The following is a 27,886-nucleotide window of genomic DNA, read 5'->3' on the forward strand; positions in this document are numbered from 1 at the left end:
GGCTGGTGTGACATTGTAACAGCCTGAGGCATGCCGTGTGTTCTCCCGGGGATGTTGTCCTTGGATCATGGGGCCCTGGCAGTGGCAGGCTGCACAGGCTCCCTGGAGGGGAGGTGTGGATAGTGACCTGTGCTTGCACACAGGTTTCTTGGTGGCCGCAGCAGCAGCCTTAGCGTTTCATGCCTGTCTCTGGTGTCCGCGCTGATAGCCACGGCTTGACCCATCTCTGGAGCTTGTTTAGGCGGTGCTCTGAATCCCCTCTCCTCACTCACCCCGAAACAATGGTCTCTTGCCTCTTAAGCAGGTCCAGCCTTTTTCCCGGACTCCCTCCAGGCTAGCTGTGGTGCACTAGCCCACTTCAGGCTGCGTTCACACAGCCAACCCCAGTCCTCTCCCTGGGATCTGAACTCCAAAGCCCGAGCCTCAGCTCCCAGCCCCACCCCACCCCAGTGGTTGAGCAGACAAGCCTCTCAGGCTGGTGAGTGCTGGTCGGAACAGATCGTCTGTGCAGGAATCTCTCCGCTTTGCCCTCTGTACCCCTGCTGCTGCACTCTCCTCCGTGGCTCTGAAGCTTCCCCCCTGTGCACCCCCTGTCTCCACCAGTGAAGGGGCTTCTGAGTGTGTGGAAACTTTTCCTCCTTCACAGCTCCCTCCCAGAGGTGCAGATCCCATCCCTATTCTTTTGCCACTGTTTTTCTTTTTTCTTTTGCCCTACCCAGGTACATGGGGAGTTTCTTGTCTTTTGGGAAGTGTGAGGTCTTCTGCCAGCATTCAGTAGGTGTTCTGTAGGAGTTGTTCCACATGTAGATGTATTTTTGAGGTATTTTGGGGGAGGAGGGTGATCTCCACATCTTACTCCTCTGCCATCTTGAAGGTCCTCTCCATTAATGATGTTTTTAAGAGGGCAGTGTTTAGCTAATAAATTTCTCTGTTTCTCTTTTTTATACTTTCAAAGGATTGACTAACTTTCATCTTCAGAACAATTTGTAGCCAAAGTATCAACAAATCCATTTTAAAAAAACAATTAAGAGCATAGAAAATATTGAGTGGTAGACTTTAAAGAGCCATCATTAAAAAAAATTAGTCACAATGAATCTTTTTATTAAAATATCTTTTCAGATAATTTTAAAATAATTAGAAATAGTAAAGAAAGTTAGATAGGGCTGCTTAATTCAATTCCTACATAATAGAAGGGTCCATTCTCACAAAATAAGATAAACTTGCATTGATGTGGCAGGTACATCCTAAGGTGATCCCAGTGAGTTACCTTGTATAATTCTTTCCCCTTCAGTGTAGGAGGAATTTGTGACTTGCTTCCAACCAACAGAAACAGCAAAGATGATAGAATGTCAGTCACTTCCTTGATTTGGTTATGTTATATAGCAATGGTAATGTGATATTGTTATTCTTGTGATTATATAATGTTATTGTATTAGTTTTCTAGGGCTGCCATAATAAAGTCCCACAAATTTGGTGGCTCAGCAAATAGCAGAAATGTATTTTCTCACAGTTTTGGAGGCTAAAAGTCTGCAATCAAGGTGTCTGTAGGTCCATGACCTCTCTGAAGGCTCTCGGGGAGGACTCTTTTCTTGCCTCTTCTAGCTTCAGTGGTTACCAGAAATCCTTAGGGTTCCTTGGCTTATAGCAGCCAAACCCCAATCTTTGGCTCTGCTGCCATATGACTGTCTTCCCTCTGTTTGTCTGTATGCCTCTATTTTCTTGCAAGGACAAGTTATTAGCTTAGGACCTACTCTACTCCAGTATGACCTCATGTTAACTTGACTAATTATATCTGCAAAGACCCATTTCTAAATATGGTCACTTTGTAAGGTTTCAGGTAGACATGAATTTGAGGGGACACTATTCAACCTAGTATGGTTATATAAGACTTAGTCTTAGCAGACAGGAGGGACAGACTCCTTCCCATTGGCTTGAAGAAGTAAGCTTCCAGGTTTTGAAAGGGCTTATGAGGGAGCCACAGAGCAAGAAACTGCCAGCAACCTCTAGAAGCTGAGAGCTGCCCCTGGCTGACAGCCAAAAAGAAAATGGGGACCTCCATTCTACAACCATAAGAAAAGGAATTCTGCCAACAACCAGAGCTTAGAAAAAGACCAAGCCCCAGAAATGAATCAGCCTTGACTGCAGCCTTGTGAGACCCTGAGCAGAAGACCCAGCTAAACCATGCTGAAACTCCTAACCCATGGAAACTGTGAGATAACAAATACGTATTATTCTAAGACACAAAATCTGTTTTACTTCATTATACAGCAATAGAAAACTAATACAATTGGCATAGTGCTTTAAAGGTTTCATTCACTGTACCTCACTTATACTTCCCAAAGACAAATCCAAAGGCATTTCTTTCAGACATCACATGCATCATTGTGAATGACCTATAATACTTGAGGATGCTTAGAATATCAGTACTCAGAAGAACCTCAGAGATCAGACATTTCATTCCTCTCATTATGCAAATGAAAAAACAGAGCCAGGACATAGAAATTGACTCTTGACTACCAGAGTACCAAGTAGAAAAACAAACACGAACTCACAGTTCTCTTGGGATCAAGTCCAACATTTTTTCAATACTGTAGATAATCACCAACTCACTGGGATCCCTTGAGATTCCTAATGTCAAACAACAGAAGAGTTAAAAATAAATCACTTTTAGAAGATGCAAATAAGTTATACAACTTAATAAATGTCAACATTCACAATTAGCACAATTAACTCCTAGAAAAGTGCCAGTCATATTGCAGCACTCAATAAATATTTGATAAATTAAAAAATTAATATCATGTTTTCATATTCTGAATCATAAAAGACACAAGCCCATCCCCACATATCTTGATCTAGAGGCAGAACACCTTTGTGGGCAAAAGCCATGTTGCAATGTTGATGTCAGACCCACCTGAGTTTGAATGTGAGCTCTAAGTAATATTCATTTGTAAACTTAGGAGATTTCCTCAAAGTCTCAGCTTCCAGTTTCCTCATCTGCAAAATGAAGGTAATAACAATGACCTCCCACTGTCGTGCTCAGGTTCAAACAAAATAATAAATGAGAATGCTTGGCATTTACAGAGTACTCGATAAACGTCACTCTCTTTCCATTCACTGACGAATTTTGTTTTAAATGAAGAACAATTTTTCCACTTACCTTCAGATAATTCTCTGAACCATAATCTGTGTCAGAGGCATTTAATACAAATGTACTTTTAATTCTATATTAGGAGACATTTGCTTTGAAAACAATTTTCTGTTGTATAGATTTACTCTTTTTGGTTCTAACCATCTATCTTTTGTCTCCTCAACAAACTCAGTAGAAAATAAAGGTCTAAAAGTCTACAGAAGAAAAAAATTTTATTTGACTAGGCCTGAATTTATTGACACTTAGGAACCACATAAAAAAAGAAAAAAGGCAGCAGCCTGAAGATTCTTAAATTAATCATTGATTAGTAGTTTACATAACTTAGAGGCAGTAATCCAAAACCTGTTTCAAATTAGATGACAGCAAAAAAGTGATGTGGAAGTAGTTACTGTTAAACTGGAATTCTTCTGATTGCACTATTTATCAGGTAGTATTTCAGATAATTAAATAGAACTATGAGTAACATGAAAGATTATAGTTATGGTTCATTTTTGCACAGGTCTGTTGAGACTTAGAAATTATGTGCAGGCAGAGTTGGAAAAATTCCAAAATGGACCATATTAAATTAGGCAACAGCTGGTGAAGAAGGTTTAGTTTAGGGACTGTCCTGACAGCTAGAAAAAAAGTGATATGTGGTCCATACTGAATGTCATATTAAAAATTAGCAGTAAATAATTACAAGTTAACTAGAAATGTACTGTCTTGATTTCAAAGCTTAAACAATCTTCCTTGGGCTATATTAAGACCATTTTAAAGTTCTTTAATCTCTGCTCAAGAGAATTTATTTTCTAGCAGGTGTGCCTTAAAACTAAAAATGTAGACATGACTTAAAATCATTTCCATGAGCTTCAAGCACTTCCACATGTTTAAAAAATAGTCATTTCAATGTTGCTTGAAACTCAGGGAAGGTCATGGGGAGAGGAAGCTGTGAAAACCTTAATCCTGCAAATCCCATGACACACGGCATGATGCAATGGGGTATGGAGCCAGAAGGGTTGGGTTCAAGCCTCTGCTCTGCTAATTACTAAGTAGGAGGTTTGGGGTAAATTCATGCCCTTTTCAGATCTTAGTTTTCTCGTTTAACTTGGCAATAATAACATCTACCTTCCAAACTATTGTGAGGAGTAAGTGATCTATATATAGTACCTAGGACAATAGGCCCATGGTTCCCAAACTGTGTACTGAGGCACCCCTGGGGACTGCAGCACATTTATAGAGGCAGTATGGGATATTTTAAATTTTCAAGGAAACTACAGCAATATTTGAAATCTGTCAGCCACTGTGTGAACTACTAGCTCCAGGTAGTTCACAGTTTCAACATTAGATCATACTACATTCCTTTCAGTGACATCATATCTTTGTGAAGCTGAGTTTTGTTGGTTGCTGGACAAAAAGCAAATAAGCATGAAAATCAATGTAGAACAGGAAATGAAGGTAGTGGTATCCAATCTATTTCAATGTCTGAGAGGTACGCAGTGCCCAAGAGGCCCACACATGTTGTTGGTAAGTGACTTGGTTAAAACTAAAAATTTTTTTCCTTCAACTATGTGTATTATTTTTTTCTCAAAAAACTACTAAGTTGTTAGTATATAAATACATTTTAAGTTGTTTGGACCTAACCACTCAAATCAACAGTACAGTTATTTACTTTGGTCTAGGAATTCTGAGGATGTCATAAATCAAAAAAAATTGGGGGACTTCTGCAGTAGGTACCTAGTTAATATTCATTTCCTCTCAAACTTGATGTACTTTCACATGATTGAACCCTTTCTCTCAAAATTTAGATAAATTTACTTCTGTTCTCATTAGTAATGATTACCAGTATTCTCTGCCTTTGTAGTTTGATGGGGCCCTGTGATTACCTCTGGCCAGTGGGATTTGAAGAAGTTATGAACTCTCCATTCACTCTTCCCCTGTTGATACATTCTACTAAGATGAGGAGAAAAGAGAGCCTCAAGATCTAAGTAGGTTCAAATGTCAAGTTACTGTATGGAAGATAAGTTTTCCTGGAGAGTCACCTGGACCCACTGAGTCAAGCCAGTGATATTTGGTGGTTTGTGTGCTACGAAGCATAGGCTTGTACTATCATGACTAATACTCAAACTTGTTTCTTTCCATTGCCCTGTCCACCATTCTCCTACATATGGTTTTCTGACTCTTTTTATGGCAAATTCTAAAAGATAATTAGGTAAAAACCGGTACTGTAGAAAATGTTGCCTGAATAATAGAAGACTAGATGGGGGAAAACTCACAGAATAGTTACTAACAGTTTCAACTAAACAGCCTGATGACAATGTGATGCCCCAGATCACGAATAAGAGTCAAGAAGACATTCAGTTAATGTCAAGCTGTGGTTTATAACATCTTAAGGTTTAAAAAGAAAAATGCAAACATTTTAACAAAAGAGTATCAATTAGGTACAAGGAAATACACAATAAGATAAAGCCACTTTTATATAAAGTATTGGAACCAAGGATGTTCAATAAGAAGTTATTTTCTCTATTCTTGGGAAATTGGCCTTATATCACAACTGGAGAAGCAATTCAAACAAGCACACATTTCTAGAGTGGGGAAATTTCTATTGGGCTAGAGGGTATAGAAGTCATCTTTTCCAGTGGTTACATAATGAAAGTAGGAGGATGTTGCTTTGAAAGGAAAATTTCAATAAGTTCCCCAATACCTCAGATATTAGAAAGAAGATGAGAATGGCTAGGATGAAATCAGGAAAAGAAAGAAAATTATATCCATTGATTCATCAGTATTTACTGAATATATTAATATGCATTCCATAGATGCAGGTAACTGGGACTTAGTACCTGATTCTAAAGGGCTATTAATCTATCAAGGAGACAGACTTGGAAAGCATAGTCACAACATGGTGTGTCAATTACTCTAAAGGGCAATGCTCTGGAAAATCACAGATCTGCAAAAATGTTTTCCTGGAAGAATCAGCACAGTTTTCATCAAAGAGGAAATATTTAAGCTGGATCTTGAAAGATGAATAGTGTCAAGAACTGTGAAGTGTTGAGATTTTATCCTATTAGCAAACTAACAAATTATCTTGCAACAGTTTCATAGAAGCTGGCAAAAAACGTGAAATTCCTTAATCAAACAGAAAGATCTTTACTACTCACAGCTATCATAGCCAGACTGTTAGCACTTTCTTATACCAATGCCTGGGTCCCAGTTCCCACGGGTGACCCAACAAGGGCCAGGTAACACTTGCACATACAGTGGGCTGCATTACAGGGGAGAAACCCCAAGCTTATGGAGCCCAACTTTTTTTTACAACAGGCAATAAACATGCCGGCCCTTTGCTCCAGAGGAAGACACTATCCAGTCTTCCAAGACTGCTTGCCATACAAACATCCTGGAAAAGATAATCCAGAAGAAAGGCAGTGAGTGCCTCTGCTCAGAAGAAATGCAAAAATGTAAGTGATCCATGGAGAATTGTCCCTCAACAAGCAGAAGTCACCAGGATAATATAGCATGATATCTTAGCAGGATGTATAATATATCTGAATAGCTGGAGTACAGAATACCTTTTAAAGAATGAACCAGTGGGAGATATAGACATGGGGGGAGGGTGTGTTGGGAAGAAAAAAGTTAATCCATAGAATTACATTAGAATTAGATTATTAAGTAGAGGAAAAACATAGAGAATATTATACTTCATTCACCAATATTTATTCAGTGTCAGCCTCATGGTAGGTATTCACTATATTAATTGAATGAATGAATGAAAAACCTGCTTTGTCTCATAAGCATAGGAAGCCATCATAACTTTAAATGAAGAAGCAAATGATCACATCTGGCAGCACTGTGACAAAAGCATCATTGTTGAAAGAGAACAACTGAGGCACTTTGCCTATATTTAGTAGGTTTTTGCAATAAGATAGATTAGGGGAGGTGAAGGTTTAAACTAAAAGATAACGTGTGGAAACAGTGGGGAAATGGGAGGGTGGGATGAATTGGGAGATTAGGTTTGACAAAAGTACACTACCATGTGTAAAAGAGATAGCTAGTGGGAACCTGCTGTATAGCACACGGAGCTCAGTGCAGTGCTCTGTGTTGGCCTAGTTGGGTGGAATGGGGGGGAGGTCCAAGAGGGAGGGGATGTGTGTATGCATATGGCTCATTCACTTCGCTGTGTGGCAGAAATTAACACAACACTGTAAAGCAATTATACTCCAATAAAAAATAAATGTGGCCCTTGGGGGCAGGGGAAAGAAATGAGGATTGAGAGAAGTTGTTGAATTAATTTTAGGAGAACCAGCAACATCCAGTCAACTGGATGTGGAAGTGAGAGTTCAAGGATAAATGAGTTATCAGGCAGGTTTAGGAGTGGAAGGTTGTTGAATAAATGGTGATGTCACTAACTGAGATAGAAAATGCAAGAGAAGATTCAAGTAGGAGATAATGAGGGAGTGGTAGGCATTGAGATAATAGCTAAAGACAAAAGAGTGGAGGAAATAAAAAGGAGAAACTCCATAACTAATACAAAAGAGGCTTGCTTATATATGAGAAGTATCAACAATACTGTGTGAGAAGAAGAGAAAAAGCTCGAGAAAATGGAAAAAAAGAAGTATTGGGAGATGGGGAAAGGGAATCAAGAGAAGAACACGTTGAAACCAAGGAAAGGCAGTTTCATAAGGGAAAGATTAGCAAGGAGGTGTCAAATTGGATGGGTGCTAACAAGTACCCATTGGATTCAGCTTTTGGATCATCACAGATTTTAAGAAAATAATAGGCAGAGGCAGATTATATGAAGAAGCCTTAATTCAGAGAAGGGAGAGATTGGTTCAATTAAGTTGGCATCGACTTATCTGCTGTGATAAGCTGTGAAAAGAAAGTATTTTTCCAAATATACACCTTAAAAAGAACTTTCCAAATAGCACTTATAGGTCATCACCTAAAATCCCCTCCATTATACATTGCTACTTTGAGTTATAAAGATTTATTCCTTTTCAAACATCCCCCTAATAAAATGCAATTACTCCTGAAAATATTAATGCCTTAAACTCTTGCTTTGAAGTGTTAGTTGACAAGGCTTTAACAGAGAAAATGTTCTTGGCTAATGACACATCAGAGTGGTCTTAGTATTCTAGAAGCAGAATGACAGAGGAAAGGGCCAATTAAAAGGGGAACTGTGAGATTGGTTAAAGATGGTGGAGAAGAAGGACATGCTCTCACTCGCTCATGTGAGAACACAGGAATCACAGCTACCTGCTGAACAATCATCAACAGGAAGACACTGGAACTCACCAAGAAAGATACCACACATCCAAAGACAAAGGAGAAGGCACAATTACACGGTAGGAGGGGCACAGTCGCTGGATGGGTGACTCATAAACTGGAGAACACATATAACACAGAAGTCCACCCACTGGAGTGAAGGTTCTGAGCCCCATGTCAGGCATCCCAACCTGGGGGGCTGGCACCAGGAGGAAGAATTCCAAGAGAATAAGACTTTGAAGGCTAGTGGGATTAGACTGCAGGACTTCGACAGGATTAGGGGAAACAGAATCTCCACACTTGGAGGGCACACACAAAGTAGTGTGTGCATCGGGACCCAGAGAAAGGAGCAGCGACCCCATAGGAGACTGAATCAGACCTACCTGCTAGTGTTGGAGGATCTCCTGCAGAGGTGAGAGGTGGCTCTGTCTCACTGTGAGGACAAGGACACTGGCAGCAGAAGTTCTGGGAAGTACTCCTTGGCGTGAGCCCTCCCAGAGTCAGCCATTAGCCCCACCAAAGAGCCTGGGTAGGCTCCAGTGTTGGGTCGCCTCAGGCCAAACAACCAACAGGGAGGGGACCCAGACCCAACCATCACCAGTCAACTGGATTAAAGTTTTACTGAGCTCTGCCCACCAGAGCAACAGCCAGCTCTACCCACCACCAGTCCCTCCCATCAGGAAACCTGCACAAGCCTCATAGATAGCCTCATCTACAAGAGGGCAGACAGCAGAAGCAAGAAGAACTACAATCCTGCAGCCTGTGGAACAAAAACCATATTCACAGAAAGATAGACAAGGTGAAAAGGCAGAGGGCTATGTACCACATGAAGGAACAAGATGAAACCCCAGAAAAACAACTAAATGAAGTGGAGATAGGCAATCTTCCAGAAAAAGAATTCAGAATAATGATAGTGAAGATGATCCAGGACCTCAGAAAAAGAATGGAGGCAAAGATCGAGAAGATGCAAGAAATGTTTAACAAAGACCTAGAAGAATTAAAAAACAAACAAAAAGAGATAACAATACAATAACTGAAATGAAAAATACACTAGAAGGAATCAATAGCAGAATAACTGAGGCAGAAGACCAGATAAGTGACCTGGAAGACAGAATGGTGGAAATCACAGCTGTGGAACAGAACAAAGAAAAAAGAAAGAAAAGAAATGAAGATAGCCTAAGGGACCTCTAGGATAACATTAAATTCAACAACATTCGCATTATAGGGTTCCCAGAAGGAGAAGAGAGAGAGAAAGGACCCAAGAAAATATTTGAAGAGACTGTAGTCAAAAACTTCCCTAACATGGGAAAGGAAATCGGCACCCAAGTCCAGGAAGCACAGAGAGTCCTTACAGGATAAACCCAAGGAAAAATACGCCAAGACACATAGTAATCAAATTGGCAAAAATTAAAGACAAAGAAACATTATTGAAAGCAGCAAGGGAAAAACGACAAATAACATACAAGGGAACTCCCATGAGGTTAACAGCTGATTTCTCAGCAGAAACTCCACAAGCCAGAAGGGAGTGGCATGATATACTTAAAGTGATGAAAGGGAAGAACCTACAACCAAGATTACTCTACCCTGCAAGGATTTCATTCAGATTTGATAGAGAAATCAAAAGCTTTACAGACAAGCAAAATCTAGGAGAATTCAGCACCACCAAACCAGCTCTACAACAAATGCTAAAGGAACTTCTGTAAGTGGGAAACACAAGAGAAGAAAAGGACCTACAAAAACAAACCCAAAACAGTTAAGAAAATAGTAATAGGAACATACATATCAATAATTACCTTAAACTTGAATGGGTTAAATGCTCCAACCAAAAGACACAGGCTTGCTGAATGGATACAAAAACAAGACCCATATATATGCTGTCTACAAGAGACCCACTTCAGACCTAGGGACACATACAGACTGAAAGTGAAGGAATGGAAAAAGATATTCCATACAAATGGAAATCGAAAGAAAGCTAGAGTAGCAATACTCATTTCAGATAAAATAGACTTTAAAATAAAGAAGGTAACAAGAGACAAGGAAGGACACTACATAATGATCAAGGGACCAATCCAAGAAGAAGATACAACAATTATAAATATATATGCACCCAACATAGGAGCACTTCAATACATAAGGCAACTGCTAACAGCTATAAAAGAGGAAAACGATAGTAACACAGTAATAGTGGGGGACTTTTAACACCTCATGCACACCAATTGACAGATGATCCAAACAGAAAATTAATACGGAAACACAAGTTTTAAATGACACAATAGACCAGATAGATTTAATTGATATTTATAAGACATTCCATCCTAAAACAGCAGATTACACTTTCTTCTCAAGTGCGCACAGAATGTTCTCCAGGATAAATCACGTCTTGGGTCACAAATCAAGCCTCAGTAAATTTAAGAAAACTGAAGTCATATCAAGCATCTTTTCTGACAAGAACACTATGAGATTAGAAATGAATTACAGGGAAAATAACGTAAAAAACACAAACACATGGAGGCTAAACAATACGTTACTAAATAACCAAGAGATCACTGAAGAAATCAAACAGGGAATTAAAAAATACATAGAGACAAATGACAATGCAAACATGATGATCCAAAACCTATGGGATGCAGCAAAAGCAGTTCTAAGAGGGAAGTTTACAGCTATACAAGGCTACCTCAAGAAACAAGAAAAATCTCAAATAAACAATCTAATTTTACACCCAAAGGAACTAGAGAAAGAAGAACAAACAAAACCCAAAGTTAGCAGAAGGAAAGAAATCATAAAGATCAGAGTAGAAATAAATAAAATAGAAACAGAGAAAATAATAGCAAAGATCAATAAAACTAAAAGCTGTTTCTTTGAGAAGATAAACAAAATTGATAAACCATTAGCCAGACTCATCAACAAAAAGAGGGAGAGGGCTCAAATCAATAAAATTAGAAATGAAAAAGGAGAAGTTACAACAGACACTGCAGAAATACAAAGGATCCTAAGAGACTACTATAAGCAACTCTATGCCAATAAAATGGACAACCTGGAAGAAATGGACAAATTCTTAGAAATGTATAACCTTCCAAGAGTGAACCAGGAAGACATAGAAAATATGAACAGACCAATCACAAGTAATGAAATTGAAACCGTGATTAAAAATCTTCCCGCAAACAAAAGACTAGGACCAGATGGCTTCACAGCTGAATTCTATCAAACATTTAGAGAAGAGCTAACACCCATCCTTCTCAAAACTCATCCAAAAAATTGCAGAGGAAGAAACATTCCCAATCTCATTCTATGAGCCCACTATCACCCTGATAGCAAAACCAAAGATACTACAAAAAAGGAAACTTACAGACCAATATAACTGATGAATATAGATGCAAAATTCCTCAACAAAATACTAGCAAACAGAATCCAACAACATATTAAAAGGATCATACACCATGTTCAAGTGGGATTTACCCCAGGGATGCAGGGATTCTTCAATATACGCAAATCAATCAATGTGATACACCATATTAACAAATTGAAGAAGAAAAACCATATGATCATCTCAGTAGATGCAGAAAAAGCTTTTGACAAAATTCAACACCCATTTATGATCAAAACTTTCCAGAGTGTGGGCATAGAGGGAACCTACCTCAACATAATAAAGGCCATATACGACAAACCCACAGCAAACATCATTCTCAATGGTGAAAAACTGAAACCATCTCCTCTAAGATCAGGAACAAGACAAGGATGTCCACTCTCACCACTACTATTCAACATAGTTTTGGAAGTCCTAGCCACAGCAATCAGAGAAGAAAAAGAAATAAAAGGAATACAAATTGGAAAAGTAGAAGTAAAATTTTCAGTCTCTTCAGAGGACATGATAATATACATAGAAAATCCTAAAGGTGCCACCAGAAAACTACTAGAGCTAATCAGTGAATTTGGTAAAGTTGCAGGATACAAAATTAATGCACAGAAATCTTTGCATTCCTCCATACTAATGATGAAAAATCTGAAAGAGAAATTAAGGAAACAATCCCATTTACCACTGCAAGAAAAAGAATAAAATGCCTAGGAATAAACCTACCTAGGGACACAAAAGACCGGTATGCATTAAATTAAAAGACACTGATGAAAGAAATTAAAGATGATACCAACAGATGGAGAGATATACCATGTTCTTGGATTGGAAGAATCAATATTGTGAAAATGACTAACCTACCCAAAGCAATCTACAGACTCAATGCAGTCCCTATCAAATTACGAAAGGCACTTTTAACAGAACTAGAACAAAAAATCTTAAAATTTGTATGGAGACACAAAAGACCCCAAATAGCCAAAGCAGTCTTGAGGGAAAAAAAAAGAAACAGGAGGAATCAGACTCCCTGACTTCAGACTATACTACAAAGCTATAATCAACAAGACAATATGGTACTGGCACAAAACGAAAAATATAGATCAATGGAAGAAGATAAAAAGCCCAGAGATAAATCCACACAACTATGGTCAACCAGTCTATGACAAAGGAGGCAAGGATATACAATGGAGAAAAGACAGTCTCTTCAATAAGTGGTGTTGGGAAAACTGGACAGCTACATGTAAAAGAATGAAATTAGAACACTCCCTAACACCATACACAAAAATAAACTCAAAATGGATTAGAGACCTAAATGTAAGACCAGAAACTATAAAACTCTTAGAGGAAAACATAGGAAGAACACTCTTTGACATAAACCACAGCAAGATCTTTTTTTTTTTTTTTTGCGGTATGCGGGCTTCTCACTTTTTGTGGCCTCTCCCATTGCGGAGCCCAGGCTCCGGACGCGCAGGCTCAGCGGCCATGGCTCACGGGCCCAGCCGCTCTGCGGCATGTGGGATCTTCCCAGACCGGGGCACGAACCCGGGTCCCCTGCATCAGCAGGCGGACTCTCAACCACTGCGCCACCAGGGAAGCCCAAGATCTTTTTTAATCCACCTCCTAGAGTAATGGAAATAAAAACAAAAGTAAACAAGTGGGAACTAATGAAACTTCAAAGCTTTTGCACAGCAAAGGAAACCATAAACAACACGAAAAGACAACCCTCAGAACGGGACAAAATATTTGCCAATGAATAAACGGACAAAGGATTACTCTCCAAAATATATAAACAGCTCATGCAGCTCAATATTAAAGAAACAAACAACCCAATCCAAAAATGGGCAGAAGACCTAAATAGACATTTCTCCAAAGAAGACATACAGATGGCCAAGAAGCTCATGAAAAGCTGCTCAACATCACTGATTATTAGAGAAATGCAAATCAAAACTACAATGAGGTATCACCTCACACCAGTTAGAATGGGCATCATCAGAAAATCTGCAAACAACAAATGTTGGAGAGGGTGTGGAGAAAAGGGAACCCTCTTGCACTGTTGGTGGGAATGTAAATTGATACAGCCACTATGGAGAACAGTATGGAGGTTCCTTAAAAAACTAAAAATAGAACTACCATATGACCGAGCAACCCCACTACTGGATGCGCATATACTCAGAGAAAACCCTAATCCAAAAAGACACATACACCCCAATGTTCATTGCAGCACTATTTACAACAGCCAGGTCATGGAAGCAACCTAAATGCCCATCGACAGTCGAATGGATAGAGAAGATGTGGTATATATATACAATGGAATATTACTCAGCCATAAAAAGGAACGAAATTTGGACATTTGTAGAGACCTGGATGAATCCAGAGACTGTCATACAGAGTGAAGTTAGTCAGAAAGTGAAAAACAAATATCGTATATTAATGAATATATGTGGAACCCAGAAAAATGGTACAGATGACTGGTTTCCAGGGCAGAAGTTGAGACACAGATGTAGAGAACAAATGTATGGACACCAAGGGGGGAAAGTGGCAGGGAGTGGGGGTGGGGGTGTGATGAATTGGGTGATTGGGATTGACATGTATACACTGATGTGTATAAAGTGGATGACTAATAAGAACCTGCTGCATAAAAAAATTAAATTAAATTTTAAAATTTAAAAAATAAAGGGCGGGGGGGACCTTTGAGGTCCTAAACAAACACAGCTTCTATTTGATGATTTGGTTAGAATCTGGCTAGGCTATTCTTTTTGCTGGCATGCTCTGCCAAACATTTTTTTTTTCTTTTTTTTAAAACTATTTGAGAACACAGAGCAGTTGAGAAAATGTAAGTACAAGTAGATTTCTGAAAGCACATAGTCAACTGGTGAAAAGTTACTGAGGTGTTAATAGTTGCTGTTGGGACCCAGAATATCAGTTAAGATTTTAAGCTATTGCACTCCCTTTGATTACATTAAATATGCTTTTCTGGTACCAACAAAGAGTATTTTGCTACTAATCTTCACAGCAAGGAAGATCCCATAATAAGAATCTTCAACTTATTAACAGCTACTTTCCAGATTAATGAATTAACCAAGCATTTACTAAGCATCTACTATGTACCTAGCATTTATCAAGATAGTGTTTGAAGTAAGTAAAAAAAGAAGTGGAGTTGGGAATTATTTTAATTGAAAGGTAAGTTTGTGGCATGTAAACCTGTAACAATGAATTGTATTAAACAAAAATGAGAGTTCCAAGTTGGCCATAATGCTCATCTCATTAGAAATGTAAATGCCACTGTGGGAATAAGAACTCTCTGGTAGCCAGTATGTTCAAGATCTCTTCCACTAAGCAAATTCTCATGAACATTTAATTCTCATGAAAGAAGAGACGGGGAGAAGAGAATAGAGGAGAGGGGAGGGAAGGGGAGGAAAGCACGAAATAATAGAATAAATACATCACCTTTTCTACTTTGTCGCCTAGTTTCATTTAGCTTCACCATGATTTAAGTTTCAAAAGCTAATGAGAATATACTTATGTTTTAGGCTACTATGAAATGATAGATCCTTGATGTAAGCAGTCCCAAATATTAACCAATTATAATATTACCTTCTAATAGATTAAAAGGAAAAAAATAATAATTCTCTTTCACTTCAAAAATATACATCTATTTATGTCCCGATTTTCCTTTTTCTTTTCTTGTTTCCTTTTTGTTGTAATTATAAAATGCTTAAAGTTTTCTGTAAACCTAAAACTACCCAAAAAAATGAAGTCTATTAAAATTTTTTTAAATGCTTGAGGGCCAGGTATTATGTTTTTCACGTCTAATATGGATAAAATTTTGTCTGTTCTTTCACTTTATGAATTGAAAAATCGATAAATTTGGATCTACCAGTGATTTTAAAAATGGATTCTTAATACAAATTTCACAAGACCTTTCCAATTCCAAATTTTAACTCTAGTGTCTAGAATAAGAGAGGTAACTGGTACATTGATTATTTACAAGGTACTTTTACACCATAAGGAAGAATCACAACTAACAAACTTGGGAAGAGGAGCACACCCAGTGTGGAGATCTTGCATACAACTCACATGCAGCTTCCTGAGTATCACCCGTATTGCAAAGGAACTTGAATTGTGGCCATGTACAATTTACATCCAACACCCCTACAAAATTTAAGGCTTTTGAATACTCTATGTACCAAAGAGTTTCTAGGAAGTTATCCAAATGAAATAGTCATGGATGTGAGCAAAGATGTATTTACAAAGATAGTCATAACAGTCATGGCTATTGAAAAACTGAAAACTCAAATATCCATCAATAGGGGATGATTCAGTAAACTACTATACTATTCCCCCATGAAGGAATATTATGTGGCCTTTGAAATTTAAATGAATGGTAATTCACAATAGATTGTGAAGTTAAAAAATCAGAGTTTAAACGGTATATATGGTATAATCAATTTTATAAATATACATATTTAGATACAGCTATAGTTATAGGTAGATACAGATATAAATAGAACAAAGACCTGAAGAACCATGCTAGTCAGTTATCATTCACCTGGTCTACTACAATAACCTAACTGGTTTTCATCTACTCCTGTCTTCTAATAATCCTACTTCTTCTTCTAGACTGCAGCCATATTGTTTCAAAATGCAAATACTATCATATCATTCCCAGTTAGAAATACTTAAAAGTGTTCCTTCTATTTTTAGGATAAAGAACAATCTCCTTCTTGCAATTTGCAATGATTGTTCCCTGCCTGGTTCTCTGTCTCTGTCTCTCTCTTTCACCTCTTGCCACTCTCCTCCAGGTCCCTCTTAACTACACTGTCTACATGGACAACTGTACCCCAAAATTCAGTTCAAGCAGACACATGTGAGGTATTCTTATCCTCCTGGAACTAAGCATTGTTTTCATCCTCCCTAATTTGTACAGTACAAGAAACTTCAAATACCCATTCCTAAAGAGGAATTCATATTTCCTATCATACCGAAAAATAGGCAGAAGGGTTTTCAATCAGCCCTGAAGCAAGGTCTTGGCTAGAGAATAAACAAAAATGCACAAAGGCTGTTGGCCTCTCTCTGAAGGGTTTCTCTGGCAAGCCATTCAGTTTACCAGAACAAGAGCAGGGCTGCCATCACTTGTGTATAGAAAGTGGAGGATCTACCTTTTTGTCTTTGTCTCTGAATCATGGTCATAGAAGAATATTGATACATTAGCAACACACACATCCTTCCTCATCACATCTACCTCTCACACCAACTGTGTGTCTTTAGGAAAATCCTTTAACTTCTCAGCACCTCAGTTTCCTACACCACAAAATGGGAGCTGAACTCAGTCATAAGTCTATTGCTACAATTTTGTCCTGATAGCTGTAACTGTAAGATTTGCTGGCCTTGGTGTTCACCTTATATGCAAAATTAGACATGAAGAACATATATAGCTTTTCCTGGCCCTATAAAGCCCTGGGAATCGATTTGGCCAATAGATGCCACAAAGAAAAGATTGCTGGAGATAGCACGTGGCATTGGAAGACAAGTCAAAGCTTTTAGCCACATACATTCAAATCCACAGATCAAACCTGGGCAGCCCAAATGCTTCATGAATTTCAGCAGCTGGATGAACCTCTGAACTTGTACTGTGTGTGTGTGTGTGTGTGTGTGTGTGTGTGTGTGAGAGTGAGAGAGTGAGAGAGAGAGAGAGAGAGAGAGAGAGAGAGAGACTTTCTTGCAAAGGAAACCCCCCAAAACTGCAAACAATCCTCCTTGTGTGCCTGAGGTCTAGATTGTTCATGGCTACACTGAGATAAATTCAACAACAGGTTGTGTAGTGGGGCACCTCAGGAGGCTGATAGGCTTATAGACCCTAATCGTCACAGTACTCCACATTAAAATTCCTTTGAAAAAGGCATTCATGAAAGGGAAATAGCACGTCCTGCAAGAAGAAACCAAGGTAGACAGTGAACTCTTTCCCTCATAATTTTTCTTACTAGTCTTTCTGATTTTACAGCATGATATGTTCTGAACCTTTTAGTAAAATGGAGGTTTCTCATTTCAGCCTAACTGCTGTTAATCTGTTCCAAATGTTAAAGTTGCAAGTAAGGTCTGGTAACCATCGCTGCATTGAATTGATAATAGGAATAGAGCTGATCACCATCTGGTTTGGTTCAGAGTACAACTTGCTGCCTAATATTGCAGAATTTGAGCTGGAAGTCCCTTGTATTTCATGAATGCCACAAAAAAAGAATTTAAACAAACAGCACTCCCCAACAGTCATATGTCCTTATTTATTGCTCTATAGGTTTGCTAAATATGGAATATCACATTACTAATTTTGGCAAATTCCAGGGTACATAAACAGGCCAAAACCTCTTAACATAAATTATGCCAGAGCTGCCTAATGATAATTTGAAAAATTCATGGTGTTGGTTTTCCAGAGTTATGACAGAAAACAATTTCAGAAATAGGAAACAAAATTTGAAATTGGTTTCTTATTGCATGCCTCCCTTACCAATCCTGCTGTTGCAGATCTATGAAAATATACTTGATTCTACCACTTTATGAATAAATTGGAAAATCTGATTTATATAGAACTACCAGTGATTTCTAAAATGGATTGTTGACTCAAAAGGAAACATTTTACAAGTCCTTTCCAATTTTAAAATTCTCTGTTGTAAATATTGCAATAATTCTGGCAACAATCTGGCTTTATAAAAAGGAAACTTTCTTCTAATTACATAAAGTTATTACTGGGTATGATATTCTCTGAAGAGTTTGAGTGTCCAGACAATGAATATTTAATGACAAGGACTACATCAAGCTACTCCCATTGTATTCCCAATGTTTTGAATTACACCTGGCACAAAGGAGTCTACTTAATGAATGGAGCCCAAGAGACCAATATGGGAGGGAACAAGTCTTCGAATAACAACTTCCTATTCGCTTCAAATTTCTACACTTTAATGAGGAGCTTTTGCAAAATATAATCAGAATGTAACGTCTCCATAAACAATGCAATAGCATGCAATGCCCCTTTCAGGTATAACATCTATATTGGCAGGAGACCCCGATTTCCTAAAGGCTCATTGCTCATTTATTTAGGAATTCATGCCCAAAAATACAAAAGCAAGGCAGAGACACAGGAAGGGACATAGCCCTCCTTGACAGACTTTTTTCTTTATATGGTTGTTATAAATACAGAATATCTCAAGGCACTCCCTCTACTGCAAGGAAACAAGATTTATTTAGACATGACTTTCTCAGTTAACAAAGGCTTTAGGAATTCCTTCTGAAACTTCTGCCCAATTTTTAAACTGTATTAATAATTGTGTCATTTCATTTTGATAAGATAGACCTTCTAATATGTCCCAGTTAAATACTTATAAGTATCTAATGGCCAATGGTTAAATGACTTGAATGTAATCAAAGATTTGCAAGGCAGGAGTAGAGGTCATCTAGTCCAGCTGTGCACATCCATTTGTAGGCAGAATCATATGAAAAAGTATCAAAGAAGATATGAATGTGCCGCTCCTGTTTTTAGAGACCTTCCAAGTAGATTTTAACATCCATTGAATGACCTTCCAAGAATCCTCCTAGAATCAGGCAGTTCTTTAAACTTCACTTTCCTTCGACACCTTCTGGCTTACCTGTGTGCTAAAAGAATAGCTCTCATCTCCTTGCCAAAAGCTAATGTCTATGAACTATGGACTGTTCTGTTTTTTTAACAGTATGATTTCCATAATAAGAGCAAGGTTGAGGTAAAAGAGCAAATTTATCTTCCTGTTCCTTTTTTTCTCCTTCCTTTCCAATCTCGAAACTCCTTTCTTTTCAGGTTCTGCACATCATACCTCTGAAGCCTACTGTGTATTTGCTTTGTCACCCATCAGACATAACTCTACAGAGAGAAAAAGTGCCTCTGTGGCACATTATAACTTGTGACAATAAATCCCCACAATATCAAGAAAATTCCTTTGTACCGTGATAAAGATGCCTTCTAACAGCCAAGAAAGGAAACACCAGTCCACATGTGCACCTTAAAAGAAACTTCATGTACTTTGTTTTTCCTTTCCATCTGACAGCCCTGCAATCTGGGAAGCTAAGCAGAATTGGGTCTGCTTAGTACTTGGAAAGGAGACAGTTTGAGAATACCCAGTACTAGAGGCTTTCTCTCTTCCCACCCCCATTACCCATACCCTATCTGCCCAGAGCAGTGTGGTGGTGCAGATAGCAAACTGAATCCCAGATAAGCAATAAAGTGATTCAATAACTTTCTATGAATTACAAATCTTCACTGTGCCCAAATTCTCAGAACAAGTTTTTAAAATTTCTTTCAGCTCTAAAAGTCTAAAACCAATTTTCCTAGTAAAAGTCTATTTAGTTAGGAATGGGGTATGCTGATGGGGTACTAAACTTGAAGAAGAAATATAAAGTTAAATGTGTGCAACACTGAAAATATTCTGAACTTACACTCTGCTTTTCCCCCTGCATTACTTTGCTCTGACTTTTCCTCCATGACTGAATTGCATTTTCCCTCCACTCTGCCTATGCAAGTTCCATTTCATCCTCAAGACCTAGTTCAAGTCTAACATTCTGCTTGAAGCCTAATTGCTAAAATCGTTAAACTCTATCCTCTGAATATTATACCCACAGTCTTGACCATATGGTTCTGGGTTTAATTATTCTCTATTTTTAAAAATATTTCTATTTTTTCTTATCTGCCCATCCAGATTGCCAACTCCTTGAGGAAAGTTAAACTACTGTGAGCTTTGGTACTACTTCTTCTTTCAACACTTTCTAAGCAAAACCTCGAGCAGGATCTTGAAACTGTGCCTGAGTTTCCTCATCTCTAAGACAGAGCTAGCCATACTAAGCATACTTGGTTGTTGAGACATAGTAATAAATAAATACTTGCTAATAATCAATAAATACTTGATCATTAAGGAAATCAATGTTTCCTTAATGATTTGGAAAATGTTTTTTTAATGTATTTCAGGATCATCATTATAAAAATCAGTTTCCATTGGACAGCATTTTAGACCTCATGATAGGATGGTCAGGTGACCCAGTACTGACATTGCTTTAGATGTTGATGTTTGAAAAAACATCCCTCTTAATAGTTATACTTTCTTTGTCTCTTCCTCTATCAAAAAATAAAAATAGTGGGCCAAAGAGAAATCTGAGTTTTGGTGAATGTTTCTATTCAAAATAAAGATCCTCCGCTTATTCACTGGATATGTCTGCTGAAACTCCATAAGAGGCAAGAAAAGCATGTTGAGAGAATCTGTTATAGGCAAGGGTTTAGATACCCCAAGCTTTTGATACACCACTCAAAGGAGGGGTGAGTGTAAACATCGCCAACTGAACATGATTAGGCCAGGCCAAAAAAATCACTCATCTTAGCTGTCCTTTCCCCTGGTATAGTACAGAATAGCCTCTTAGGGATAACGGATTTAGCTCACTTGAAAATATATTATATTATATATATAAGAAGGAAGTTGGGCTTCCCTGGCGGCGCAGTGGTTGAGGGTCCGCCTCCCGATGCAGGAGACACGGGTTCGTGCCCCGGTCCGGGAAGATCCCACATGCCGCGGAGCGGCTGGGCCCGTGAGCCATGGCCGCTGAGCCTGCGCGTCCGGAGCCTGTGCTCCGCAACGGGAGAGGCCACAACAGTGAGAGGCCCTTGAACCGCAAAAAAATTAATTAATTAAAAAATAAATCATTTTGAAATAATGAAAATTCACTGTTAACGTTATTTTCTTTTCTCTTTTTTTTTTTGCGGTACGCGGGCCTCTCACTGTTGTGGCCTCTCCCGTTGCGGAGCACAGGCTCCGGACGCGCAGGCTCAGCGGCCATGGCTCACGGGCCCAGCCGCTCCGCGGCATGTGGGATCTTCCCGGACCGGGGCACGAACCCGTGTCTCCTGCATCGGGAGGCGGACCCTCAACCACTGCGCCGCCAGGGAAGCCCAATGTTATTTTCTTAATAAGCAAAACTAAAAAAATTTCCACGTTTAAAGCAATTATTTCAAATTTTAAAATACACCCAATGTTTGATAACTTAAAAATAATCTCATATTTTCCCAGCTATACCTGAAGTTTAAACAAACAAACAAAATAGCTCAACTAGCAAAGGGAGAGATTTAGTTTAGCTCTTTGTGCAATGATGGTTATTTTTTTACTTGAGATTTCCAAAAAGTCTAATGTAATAGAGACATCTTTAATTGGACAACTTCAAATGCCTTCTGTGTATGTCAAGGAAATGAAAATGCCAAATGATCCATCAGAAATCCCTATATGTCAGGCACAATTAGGAATAAGAATAGTCTTATTAGGAATAAGAACAGCCTTGTTAGGAATTGTTGACTGGGGACCCCTCTACTATTGAAGATTTTTCTTTGCTGACTGAAGGGCTCTTTTGTGGCAGCCCTGAGTCAACCTGCTTTAATACATTATTTCAAAAGCCAACATAAAGCAGAATTTCTAAAAAGTCTTCTTGGAGAAAAATCTTGAGGAGGAATGAAGGAATAATTGAAAAATAGTACAATCAGCTATGGAGCATTTAAGAATCAAGTCTATATGCTCCCAGAAATTTTGCACACCACTGGGAGACTTTCTTCCTTCTCTTTCTTACTTGCCTGAAACTTAGACCAATTAATATAATATCATTTAAGCATCTATAATTCATGATGCCAAATATAAAAATGCAGAGAAAAAGTACAAAATATAGAAAGCAGTTATTTCACATGGCATTTTAAAAGCCTATGAAATAAAGAGATGAGGATAATAAATATGAAATAGTTAAATAAAGCTAAGTATGTAATAAATTATTAAGTCTGGTAGTTATATGCTTTGATACAGAGTATTACCAAAACTGAGACAGGACTTAAGTTGTCCCTGAGGCAAAGTATTTAGAGAATAGGAAAGGCATCCCAAACCCCTCAAATAGTAGGCCAAGAAAAACAGTCAAAGGAATTCTCATGAAATATTTTGAAACAGTGAAAACTTTTCTCCAACTCTTTCTTTTGATGAGAAATCACTGGAAATCCCTAAGGAAATTTATAATAAGGACCCATGTTTCATCATTAGTAGTAGAACAGTAGTAGTAGTATAAAACCATTATTTTAACTCAGTACCTGCCACCCATTCAGTGCTTCATAAGTGCCAATTACTGTTTATAATTATTATATGATTAATCCTGACAACAACCTTAGAAGTAGAAATTCTTATTCCCACTTTGTAGATCAGGAAATTGAAGCTTCTCCAAATCATGCAAAATCTGAAATGACCTACATTTTAGTTCTTCTCAGAAGAAATAAACTAGAAATATATTTATGTTGCTCAGTTTGTAGCACTTCAGTTAATTCACCAATAAATGTTTATTGATAACCTAACATATGAAAGTACAATGCTAGGAATTTACATTCTATGAAAGACTTCTTCAGGATGATGGAACTGATCGAATGCATGATGTATCGAAATGTCTTGAGATAAGAACTGGGCAACTGGGAAGAGTTTGGATTTGAATTAATAATAATGGCAAGAAAATAAAAGAGCAAGATAGAGAACACAAAATTTTTCCAGGAAAGTAAAGTCAATTTAATATTTGGACCAGCTGTAACAGTATTTTCATAGTCAAAATTATGTAAAATACTAAATGTTAATATGATCAAAATTACAATGTTAACTATAGTAGGAAGAGAGGGATGTGGGAAGGGTGTTCATATGTGGTAGGGATGGAGAAAGAGAGCTAAATCCTCATCTTCCATAAAGGAAAATCAATCATTAAAATTGAAAAATCAAGAAGAAACAACACAAACCTGTTAAGTAAAGACATCAATATACTGACAAAAGTTAAATGGACGTAAGTTAAAAGGATGAAGAAGTGACCTTATAGAACTACTTGACTCCTTAAGCTATGTGTATGTATAATTTGATAAAAATGAAAATCCATGATTTATAGAGCATGGTGAATTTCTGAGTGGAAGAATAACGAAACTTGCTCTAAATGTATTAAGCAAACTTTTTGTTGGCATTGCAAAAGAAATGATTAAAGGGAGAGAGGGAAATCAGTTGGAAATCTATTCCCCTAGGTTAAAGGGAATGTAATAAAGACTTGAACCAAGTTATTGTCAGTGAAGCCAGAAGGAAAGGGGACTATTTAGAAGACAGTTCAGACAGAATCACAAGGACTTGGGAGATATTGGATATAGATACACAGGGGGGATGTTTAGGATAATTCAGAGGCATGTTTAAGATAATTTGGAAGTTTATAACCTGAATTACTAGATGGAGCTGCTCTCTGTGTAGTTTTCTGATTAATTCACAATAACATGTTTTATTCTCTACTATATATATAAACATATTATAATTTTTATTTTTATTATACATACTAGTATATACAATATATGTTATATATGTATTCTGGAGAGATACTAATCCCTTGTTGGTTATATGGATTGCAAGTATTGGCTCCCAGTAACTTATCTTTCGATTTCTTTATGGTGATTTTTGATGAAGAGAAATTCTTAATTTAATCTTGGTATTTATTTGGTTTTCTTGATTTGAGTGAGGATTATTGTCTTTCAATAATTCTGAAGAATTCTTTTTGAATACTCTTTCCCATTGACTCTATAATCTCCTTCTAGAACTCTGATAAAAAGTATATTCTTCCTTAATTCTCCACAGCTATTAACTTCTCTATCATGTTTTTCACTTCTCTCTGGACTGTATTTTAGATAAGTTCTTCAGAAATTACTTCACCAATTCTCTTTTCTGCTGCGTCTAATCTGATGATTAATCTTTTCACTGTTTTTAATTATTATGTTAATAATTTCTAGAATTTCTATTTAGTTATTTTTCAAATCTACTTGTTACCTATTTATGTTTTCAAGCTTCTATCTCTTTAATCATATTAACCATGATTGTACATTGTCTCATAATTCCAGTGTTTATAGTTTTGGGAGGTCTATTGTTTTGATTGTTTTGGTAGATTCTCATTTATGATGTCTTGTCTCCTTGGGTGCTTTATGATTTTTTTACCATGAAAGTTCATTTTCCTTGGTGGTTGAGGCCTAAACTGAAGTTGGAATTCCTCCAAATAATTTTCATTTGTTTCTGCCAGTCATCTGGGGGCATTACCAGCTGGAAACATTCTAAGCTAAGCTCTCCACTAAACTCCTTGAGGCTTTTCAGACCCATTGAGGGGCCAGTTTGTACTTATATATTCTCAAGGAAATGTTTACTTATTCTTCACTTACCTAGCATTACTGGAGAATTTCCTTGGTGTTTCCATCTTTATTTCACTCCTACACATCTCAGCTTTGTGTAGGGGTATCCTATTAGGTAGGTTTCCTTCCATAGGTGGATCTTCAGTTTTAACTAGTATCCCCCATGGCCCAAGAAGCTGTCAAATGGAAACCCAGTATTTCAGGATTCAGCAGAAATCCTCAGAACAAAACTAGGCTTGGCACTTATCTTTTATGGTTCCTGGTTTACTCTGTTTTTGGATTTGGCTGCTTTGCCAGGTCATCAATGCAAAAAAAATGTATATACATAATACATGTAATATATATAAAAAATATACATAAGATTTTATTTTATCCAATTTTTAAAAATCTGTTCAAAGGGTGGTTTAGAGTAACTAATCTCCAGAAATATACATCCAGGTCTCCATCTTCCTTTAATGGTAAACTCAACTTTCTTGCTTTCCACGTTGTAGAATACATTCTGTTTTAACCCTGTTCCACTGCTTATAGATCTGTGATGTTGAGTCTGCGTTCTCTACTGTGTATGACTATGCTCTTTTGCTACAGTGAAAGGCTAAACTGATTTAGTCAGTACATGTAGCTAAACCAGGCCTACACTGCTTATCTGGCATTGGTACAGGTACATTGTCTCAAGCTTCTGAAAACCAACAAACGAACAAACAAAACCAGTAAATGGCCTCTAATAAACCAAGGGCTGCTGTATCTAGTGTAGAGCAAAAGGACTGTCAGGGAATCACTGAAGTATACAATGCTTTTATTTATCTCCTCTGTCAGTGTTTTTTTAGATGTTGTTAGAAGGCTGATTTTTTGAGAGGTAAAGCTGTATTGTACATAAGAAGCAATTTCAATAACTAGGGTTCTGCTTAGTTATCGTAACAAGTCTCATCTATTTGAAATCAAATGTATTGATTTAATAATAACTGATTTTATAAGTAAACACACATGTGAATGTCCAAAGGTGACTGTTTCTGATGACTGTTATTTCACTAAAGGAACAAAGTTCTGACAAAAAGCACATTGCTGATTCCTATAATTAAGGAAAGGTTAACAATTAGAAGAGATAAGCAGCTGGGAGAGAATTAAAATCAGAAAAAGGAAAAGTGAGGAGAGACCTGCCACTTGAGAGGAAAAACAGATTGTGCTTTTTTGTGCTACCAAAAGCAACAGTAATTCATCATGAGTGTGATAATAGATTTAGCATCATGGGTATGGAGAAGCTTTATTTTTTGTGCAGAGTAAAGTTGGATGATTTTCCCAGCTATAGGGTATTACAGTAAAGAATTACTTTAAACGTCACTAAGTAAAGGCCCCAAATTGAGATAGAATCATTGGCAAATTGAGAAAATCAAAATCAAATCAATAATTTGCATGCCTAACGTAAAATTTTATGTCACAAAAATGTGCCAATGAGGTCTATCCTTAGCACAGACTTTGTAACTTTTTTTCCCCTGAATCAATTTTTCTCCCTTAATCATAAGAAAAAAAGAAACTATAAGAGCTAGCCAGATGCTTCAATCCTGAAGGAAATTGTTTTAGTGTAATCCAAAAAGAGGAAAAAAAGCCAGGAAATTTGGAAAGCTCAGGCCATTTTATACCACACCCAGTCTGTTGCACGTAGGCTGTGTGACTTGTTTGGCAACTTCCAAAACAGCTATATGTACCATAAAGGTTCAGCATTTAAGTCTTAAATACAGTATGTGTGGCCTGAATTGGCTTCCACCAGCTGACTATCTTATTTCATGCAATACAAATCAACCACAATGCTAAATATCCTTTTAACTAAATCATACTGTGCATAAAACTGTCAGACAAGCAAATGACAGGAGAATAGAACTCTTAGATTTGAAGATGCAAGAACCAGTTACTGACTCATCAAAGAAGAAGCTGTATTTGTAGTTAAGTCCTCAACTGATTAAAGTGAAACTAAATAATCCTAAAAATTCAGCTAACACCATAGCAAATCAGAGATGTGTTTAGAGATTTAGCAAGAGAAAAATAATCAGTGACACTTAAAACACCTGATAAGCTAAGGAGGCCATCTTCACCATAGGTACAATCAGATTCTACCTCTTATCTCAGGTTCAAAGGATTTTAATACTGTTGAGTTCCTTTCCTACTAACATCTTTGTTCATTGGGAATTTAAACTATTAAAAAGATAGAGCTTTGTGGTGCAGAATGTTTTCTATAAGCAATACAATTTGTTACAAAACAAAATTTTATTTTTACCATATTGGGAAGTAAGGTTGTCCCTGAATGAGTTTTTTACTTTGTTCACTTTGTAGCCTTAACCTACAAAACTTTCTGCTCTGCTATTTCGAAACAATAATATGAAGTTTTTGGTGTGTGTAAAAGTGGAAGATTACTACATTTGAAATATAATATGATAACGCCGGTCCTAAATGACATTAGTCTGTTCCAGATTTCCCTTTGATGTAATTTGTTAGTTTAGGCTGGCCTACCCGAACTTTAAACGCAAAATGAAACAATCCTAGATTATTGAGAGACGACTTTCCAAACTTAAAATGGAAAGGGAGCAGTAGCTCCTATTCCCACTCTATAAAAATCCAGATCCTATTTTTGTCATTTGTTCTTTAGAAATGAAGGTCTAATAAGTATAACACTTAAATGGTAATATATTTACTTCTTTTATTCATTTTCAAAACCAAGACTCTGATGGAACATTTGTGTTTCTAATTTTTTTCCCTCCCTGGCATGTCGCCAGCTTGCTATTTTCCAAATGACATTTTGTTTCAGGGCTTTGTTACAATGCTAATAATTTTCTTTATTTCCTTGCTGCCCAGATTCAATAACTTACTTTGAGCCATAGCAATGTTTTAAGTGTTGTACCAAAATCTAAAATTAAATGAAGTTGTTTGTTGATCTTGTAATATAATGTCATCA

The 27,886-nt window shown here is 37.4% G+C and overlaps 1 protein-coding gene across 2 annotated transcripts in view; it reads right to left on the minus strand.

The window, feature by feature from the left end:
* Positions 1-27,886, minus strand: part of EMC2 (ER membrane protein complex subunit 2) — a 209,468-nt gene that overhangs the window by 25,894 nt on the left and 155,688 nt on the right. The window contains exons 2-3 of one of the 2 annotated variants that reach the window (XM_089898816.1): positions 2,912-2,994; positions 2,553-2,628 (exon numbers count right to left, since the gene is read on the minus strand). The gene's annotated coding sequence lies outside the window, so the exon portion shown is untranslated. Of the gene's footprint in view, positions 1-2,552; positions 2,629-2,911; positions 26,413-27,886 lie in introns of those variants that run through there. The other variant, XM_089898815.1, reaches the window with a different exon arrangement.

This window comes from Delphinapterus leucas, chromosome 17, assembly GCF_059928025.1.
Source record: "Delphinapterus leucas isolate spDelLeu-1000000601 "Yukka" chromosome 17, BTC_Dleu_Yukka2, whole genome shotgun sequence".
NCBI lineage: Eukaryota > Metazoa > Chordata > Mammalia > Artiodactyla > Monodontidae > Delphinapterus > Delphinapterus leucas.